The sequence below is a fragment of the Delphinapterus leucas genome, chromosome 3 (genome assembly GCF_059928025.1).
Source record: "Delphinapterus leucas isolate spDelLeu-1000000601 "Yukka" chromosome 3, BTC_Dleu_Yukka2, whole genome shotgun sequence".
In the NCBI taxonomy this organism is placed as follows: Eukaryota; Metazoa; Chordata; class Mammalia; order Artiodactyla; family Monodontidae; genus Delphinapterus; species Delphinapterus leucas.
Genome location: NC_143131.1, coordinates 2464671 through 2472772, shown reverse-complemented (window position 1 = coordinate 2472772; position 8102 = coordinate 2464671).

The window sequence follows — 8102 nt, the reverse complement described above, 5'->3', positions numbered from 1 at the left end:
CACGTTTTTTGATCTGGTATAACATGTAAGGTTTCAGATGCTGGCATTTACCGCATTCCCAGAAATGAACGTGTGATGTATTTTTTCTCTATGTTTGTTAAAAGGAGCAAATGTAAAGAATCTCTCAGGCCAGGACTGTTCTTAAAATGCCTGCGTCTGGTATTGAAGCCGAAGTCAGCGCACTCCTGAGGGGTCAGGTGGATGGGGTTTCGTTAGAGAAACGCCCTGGGTAGCGCAGAGGGAGAAACAGGGCAGGGAGGCGTCTTCACTGACAGGACAGGGAAGGGCGAGATCTGGAGGGTGACGGGGTCAAGTCACGCTCAGTGAGGTTAGCTCCGGAGAGCCAGCCCTCACCGGGTGTGGGCACATGAGCACACACGGGAGACCTGTACGTACGTCAGCATCTCAGCCCCTCTGCCTGGCTCTGAATCCAGTCGTTCTCATCGATGGGATCATTCCTCGGCGATGTCTACACTGGCAGCCTGTGGCCTCCGGAAGTTCATCAAAGGGCCCGTCCCTAGGCAGAACATGGAGCCGAGGCGGCTGGGCACTGGCTGGTGTCTGGAGGCGGCTCTCAGGGTCAGGGCTGTGTGTCCTTCCCACGAGTCCTCACAAAGCCAGACCGAGAACTGCATGCAGAGGTCAGCGGGCAGCATGCACCCCCCGTGTTTTAGAAGAGAAGCTGCTGACTTAGAATTCTTTACCCACTGAAGGTATGTCTCAGGATACATTTTAAAACGGGATTTACAGACATCCAAAAGCTGGGAGAACTCATCACAGCAAATCTGCTTGTGAGACGTTACAGGGAGTCCTTCCATCAGGGATGAGGGCAGCAGGTACAAATCTGATCTGCACAAAGCAGGGGAAACCCTGGAAACAGCAACCACATGGGCAAGTGCAGACTTATTATTTAAACGATCTAAAAAATAACAAGCCACTTAAAGCTAAAATAATAACAATGTTTTGTGAGGTTCGTAACATGGAGCGGTAAAATGTGTGACAGCACAAAGGCCCGCAGGGAGGTTCTTGCACTGGGTGTGAAGATGTGCTATGACTCCAGGTGGATGGCGATGGGTTAGAGACAAGTGGCCTCTGAAACAAAACAGCCAATAAGGAAGACAGAAACACTCAGCGCAGGAGAAGGCAGGGCAATGTGGAAAGGAGCGAGAACAGTTGGGACGAGTTGAAACCAGTAGCAAAACTGTACACTTAAACCCAGCTTGTTAATAATCGCATTAAATGTAAATGGTTTAGACGCCCCAGCTAAAAGGCAGAGATTACCAGAGCAAATAAAAAAGCAGGACCCAAGAACACAGACAGGTTAAAATCAAACACCGAGAGAAGATCCACCATGTTAACATCAGGAAAAACATATTTTAGAGAAATAACATTACCAAGAAATAAAGTCTTTTCATAAAAGTAAAGGTATCATTTCATCAAAAGGACATAACAACCCTAAGTGTTTGTGTGCCCAATAACAGAGCTTGAACATATATTAAGCAAAAATGTTTAGAAATGCAAGGAGAAATCATGGAGTCCACAGTTAATAAGAGATTTCAATGCCATCTCAGTAATGGATAGAACAAGTATTAGGAAATCTCTGTAAGAACAGAGGAGACTTGAACACTTTCACTCTACGTGACCTATTTGCAGACACTCCACCCAACTTCAGAAGTGTACACATTCTTTTCAAGAGCATACAGAGGGCTTCCCTGGTGGCGCAGTGGTTGAGAGTCCGCCTGCCGATGCAGGGGACACGGGTTCACACCCCGGTCCGGGAGGATCCCACATGCCGCGGAGTGGCTGGGCCCGTGAGCCATGGCCGCTGGGCCTGCGCGTCCGGAGCCTGTGCTCCGCAACGGGAGAGGCCGCAGCAGTGAGAGGCCCGCGTACCGCAAAAAAAAAAAAGAGCATACAGAGCGTTTACCAAGAAAGAATATTCTGGGCCATAAAACCAGCCTAAACAACATTTAAAATGCTTCAAGTCATACAAATTATGTTCTTTAGCCCCAGTAGAATTAAGTCAGAAATCAATAACAGAAAGATCTGGGAAAATCTCCAAATATTTGGAAATGAAATATCACCACTTTGAAATAAGCCATGAATCAAAGAAGAAACCAAAAGGGAAATAAAGTATTTTGAAGTGAATGAAAATGAAAGCACGAACATCCACGTCTGTGGTACTCGGTGGGGAGTCGGAGGCCCGGCTGAAGCCATGCATACGAGGGGTTGGGGCACTAAGAACCTATAGCGGGAAGAGGCATCCACATCCTCAGCTTCCACCTTAGGAAACTAAGAGCAGATGAGACCCAAAGGAAGAAGGAGAACATAACATGTATCAGAGCAGAAATCGGTGACACAGGAGAAAGACAATCCTGGGACTTCCCTGGCGGTCCAGCGGTTAAGCCTTCGCCTTCCAGTGCGGGGGGGTGCGGGCTCGATCCCTGGTCAGGGAGCTAGGATCCCACATGCCTCAGGGCCAAACGATCAAAACATGAAACAGAAGCAATATTGTAACAAATCCAATAAAGACTTTCAAAATGGTCCGCATCAAAAAAAATCTTTAGAAAAAGACAATACGGAATATTAATGAACTCAAAATCTTGTTCTTTGAGAAGATCAATAAAACGAATAAACCTCCAGCCAGACTAATTAGGAGGAAAAGAGGGAAAACGCAATCACAGCATCGGTTATGAGGGAGGTGACATCACCAGATTCTACACATTTAAAGAATAGTGAAGAACATCGGGGCAGCTTTGTGCCGATACAACCAAAAACATGGACAAATGGACAAACCCCTGGAGAGACACAAACCACCCAAGATCTCACAGGAAGAAACCTGAATAGCCCTGTCTCTTCTGAAAATTCAACTTGAAGTTGAACCTTTCCCACAAAGAGCCTTAGAACGAGACGGCTTCTCGGTGCGTCCACCTGACATTTAGGGAAGAAGTGGTACCAGTGCTGTGGTCTTCCAGAAGACGGAGCAGGATGGGATGCTCCCCGACGCCCAAGCAGCATCACCGCACATCCAGGCCGGACAGGCCTCGCGGGAAGAACGTTTCGGGACGTTTCACTCTGACCCCACCTCAGTGCCGCTCCCGCGGGGTCCTGGCCGTTTCTCCCTGAACCTCGCGAGTGAAGCCACCTCCTCTCACACATGCTTCCATTCCCTGGCCCACGTTTCTCAGACCAGACCTTCCTTCCTGAAGCACATCCTTTAGGGACCCGGCTGCTGGTAAGATCCTTCCAGGTTTATTCCGCACACAGGCCTTTACTTCACCGTTATCCTTGAAAGGTGCTCCCGGTGGATGGCGGTGCATCTCCCACTGCCTGCAGCCTTTCCAGAGCCGCTGTGGCTTCTCTCGTCTGAGTCGGCGATGCTCTCTCTACCACGTGTGGCGTCCTTGCCGTCTCCCTTTCCATGTGTGATGCACTGATTCCAACAGCGTGTTCGAGTCTACCATCGGCAATGGGAGAGCCTCGGCCACTTTTCCCAGAAATGCCCCTCCCACACGTTTCTTCTCCGCTAAGATTTGTTCTGTCCTCCCTCCTTGCCGTCAGCCTCCTTGCCCCTCTGTGCTGAACGCAGTGTTGTTTTCAGAGAGATCCGTGTTTCCACGGTGCTAATTTTCTCGACTTTGGTACTTAGTTCACTTACTGAATTGTTCATTATTCAGTCATCTATATGGTTCCAGACGTTCTATTTGATTTTATTTATTAAAGCTCCTGGTCTGTCTGAGGGGTCTTCTCCTCTGCCTGCTTTCCCGCTTCTGGGTTTGCGTAGAGGACGGGTCGGCACTGGGGGTGAATGTCCTTCGTGGCTGCAGAGTCTCTGCAGGCCTGATCCAGCTGCCTTGTTTTTGCTGGGGTCCATCTGCTCTCACGGTACTTCGTCCTCCTGTGTGTCCAGAGGTTTTTGGTTGTGAGCTCGTTTGGTTAAGACCGATCTGTGGGAATCCCGAGGCCAGATGTGTGGGTGATTCCTTCCAGGAAGGGTTAGAGCTCGTGTCCCGTCTGCCGGGTCCCGGGCTCTGTGGGCAGAAACACCTTGAGACCCTCCGAGGCCCTGTGAGCTCAGGGTCCAGGGTGACGCGTCTGGGTTTTCTTCCAGGAGCCGTGGAAGGCTCTGGTGGGTGTGATACGCTCTCACTCGGGCTTTTCTGAGATCATTCTGGCGCTTCCCGGTGGCCTGGAAGGAGCTAGAACCCAGCCAGCCCTCGGCCTGCCCCCCCCACCCCGAGCTGCAGCTGCCCTGCATCCTGACCGCGGACTCGGTGTGTCTGTGAGGAAGACCCAGCTCAGTCAGAGCGAAGCTCGGACCCCGGCCTCTTTTCTCCCCCTCCCCCCTCGCTCTTGTGACGGGCGGGGCAGAGTGGCCCCATGGCTCACTGTTTCTCAGTGACCCTGGCGAGGACCCCCTCCGCTGAAGAGCTTTGTAGATGCCCCCCGCCCCGGCCCTGGGCCGTGCCCACTGGGGAACTGGGACACGGCTGGGCCGGGAGCGATTAAAGGGCTTAATTCTGTAAGTAAATTCCACCATTCGGCATCCAAGTGGATAATTTTATCTTACCGCTTCCTTAAATTTCATCAAATAACTTTCAAGTGTGCAGAAAGCCAAAGGTGTGTGTATAACAGAAGCTGAACTGTGTTTGCCAAAGTGCGAGGACTAAATGCCCCATTTGGAGGGATTTTTAGTCCTAAGCACTTTTTATTGGTTTTCATAAGGCGGTTTAAGGTGTGAGAGAAAGTACACAAAGGCGTGGAAGCGGGTCAGACAGATCTGAGGCCAAGCTGCAGCGGGAGATCAAAGGCCTCGTGCACTGAGAAACTGGGGAAAGATGACTGTATTCCCCAGAGTCGCTGTCCGGGCAGGCAGTGAGCCTGTGGGCTGTGTCCCTGGGTCCCCCACCCAACTTGCTGCCTTTTCTCCTGGCTACGCTGCGTCGCCCCAGCGCCAGCTGGGTGTGCAGCGGGCCACCGTCCTGGCTCTGCCCCAGATTCTTGGGGGCTCTCAGGAAGCCGCCACGCGGACCTGCAGGGCGGGATGGTGACACCTGCCACCTCCTCCAGGGCCGCTATAGGAGCTGCTGTGTGGGAAGTCGCTGTGTGGATCGTAAAGTTCCACGAAAACAAAGACCGTTCTTCATGTTATTTACCTTTACCTCTAAGAATTAAACAACCATTCCAGTAAACTTGAGGCAGGACAAACCTCCACAAAATAGGGGCATAAAACACCCAGTGCATGAGTCTGATCCTGGAGACCCACCCAGGCGCCTGACCCATGAACCCCATGAGATAATAAAACGGTTGCTCTGAGCCCGCACGTTGGAACAACGGGATCCTTGGACTCAGAGAAACTGGGAGACGGGACGGGGGCCGAGGTCCTGGAGGGCAGCCCTCCACCCAGGTCCTGCCGCCAGGACCGTCCTCCTTGTCCCCTGCTCCGTCCCCTCCCCAGCGGGCCCCTTGGCTCTCCCTCTGGTGCCGAGAGGAGGTCCGGCCCCTCTGCCCCTTTGCTTCTCCAGAAAACACTTCCTAAATGCTGGTCCCTAAGGCTGTCTCGGCGATGTTCCCCCCGCCCCCCGACCCCTTGGTGTCCAGCACGAAGGGCAGTGCTCTGCCCATCACCTGCCTTCTCTGTTCCCTGAGCCAGACCCACCTCGGCCCGCGTGCAGCCCTGCTGTCGCATCAGCGCCCCCTCCCGGGTGTCTCCAGCGCTGCTGGAGTCCAGGCCTCTCAGGACCCGTCTGTCCCTGCAGGAAAAATCAGCGACACCACCAAGAGGCGAGGGACCTCTCATATGGCACTGGTTGGGATGCAAAACGGAAAACTAGACATATACTTAGGACGTGACCCAGCGACCGGACCCCTGGGCGCTTGTCCCCGAGCGACGAAAAGTCATGGAATTGTGTACATTATGTACAACAAACACCCTGTCTGCAGCCATTCATGGCGGCTGTATTCGTCACGGTTCCAAAGTGGGAAAAACGCAAACGCCCCTCGACAGGCCGCATGGTTACATTAGCTGCCCATCCAGGCCTGGAATGCTGTTCCGGGATCAAAGGGGCAGACGACTGACACACACAGGAATTATGCTGAGTGGAAAAGTCACCTTGAGGTGACGTGTAATATGGTCCCATTTATGTCAGTGTCTTGAAGGGACACGGTTCAGCACAGAGTAGGCGAGTGGTCACCAGGGGTCACGGTGTATGTGCGTGCGTGTAGGGGGGAACTCGGGGGCCCAGCCCAGAGGCGGCGGCCAGTTCTGTATCCTGATGGCAGTGCTGGGCACGCGAGTCTACACAGGTGACAAAATGACACTGCCTTCTACCTACCCACTGCACCAGGGTCAGTGTCCCGGTCCTGGCTTGGTGTCCACCGTGTCACAGGGGATTAGCCACCAGGGGCGCTGGGAGAGGAGCCCAGAGGCAGAGCCGCTGCCCTCGACCGGCTGCTCTGCTGCATTGACTGTGGCAGGCAGAAGGACGCTCAAGGATGCCCCTTCCCAGGGGCTCTGAGGCCGGGACGCGGCCCTGGACTAGCTGGACCCTGAGCCAATCGCAGGCTCCTTGTCAGGGTCAGGGAGGGGGACGCAGCCACAGAGGCAGAGGTTGGGGTCAGAGAGCTTGGTGGGTCCGCAGGCCATCCCTCTTCTCTCTCTCTCTCTCTCTCTCTCTCTCTTTCTCTTTCTCTCTCTCCCCCTCCCACCCTCCCCCCTCCCCCTCCCCCCTCCCCCTCTCCCCCCCCCCCTCCCCTCCCAGCGTCTGGTCCTCAGGCCCCAGCACTGGGCTTGGGGCTGCGCTGCTGGCCTGCTTTGTTTTTACCCCATTGTGTTCAGCAGTCTGCATGTGTCCCTACATTGCACTGCATCTGTTTCAGCCAGCAACCTCCTCGGCTGAGACCCTTCTGGGTCCTGGTGGTGCCGTCCCACATCTTGACTGCAGACCCGAGGGTGCCTGGGGCGGGGGGTGGGCACGTGCATCAGGTGTGTCAGCCCGTGGGCATGGGGTGGTGCCAGACACGTCACTGTGGCCTGTCCCCCCTCCCTGGGCCGCCCTCCAGAGCCGGCCCTCCTGCGCCCGCGGGGCTGCGGTGTCCCGAGGCCAGTGGCAGCGAACGCAGGAGGGAACCGCTGCCCTCGGACAGCCCTGCTCGGGAACCAATGGCGTAATCGTTTATTTAAACACTGGCCAGGGCTCCGGTCATGCCCACTGGTTGGAGCCTCTGGGACCCTCTTTCCTCCCTTTGCTGGGCTTCTCCCTCTTCACGCCTTGCGGTGACTCCTCGCAGACGGGGGGCGATGGTCCACTGCCAGCCCTGCAGGCCCCCCACCAGCTCCCCAAGAGCAGCCCCGGTGTCCAATCACTGCACACGCAGTAGGAAACCTCAGTCGGGCTACTGTGTAATTGGGGGGCAGGGGGCCCTGTTTGCCCCTTCAGTGACAAACGGCACATATTTGGCTCCTGGCACAGAATCCACTGTTTAGAAATTTCCAGGTATGAAGTGTGAAACCCATCCACTGCCTTCCAGAAGTTCTAGAATCGGATTTTGCTGTATTTTGTCATAAGCCAACAATATGAAATTTTTTCTGGGAACATCTTTATGTTTTATGGCGCAGTGACCTGAGACCACCCCTAGCTTTCCAGAGACGGATTAACCGCACATGTAATAGTGCACAGAGTATTCAGGAGATGAACGATTTCCATTCTCTCTAGGAAAAGTTTCCTCACTTCAACATGGTATTATTCACACTGCTTCTGTTTCTTCTTTAAAAAAAAAATTGTTTTATATGCTGGTTTCTCCATTTTCTAGTTGTTGGAAAAGAACAAATTCCCCAAAGCCGCCCCAAATCCTCTACTGGCAGAAACAAGCAAGTCTCAGAGACCTTGCGGCGCTCACGCAGTGGACTTCCAGGAGAGCCACCCTTAGTCCCGAGGGTTACGAGCCGGGCAGACCAGAGCAAGCAGGATGAATGTGAGCGGCGGCGTCGGCGGAGGGGTAGCGGAGGCCTGTTTACGCCATGAAGACGAGCAATTTCTGACCACGCTTCTTAACGTTGTGAAGGGTTAACATTTGTTCAGCCGCTCAGTGTTTGCCAAACT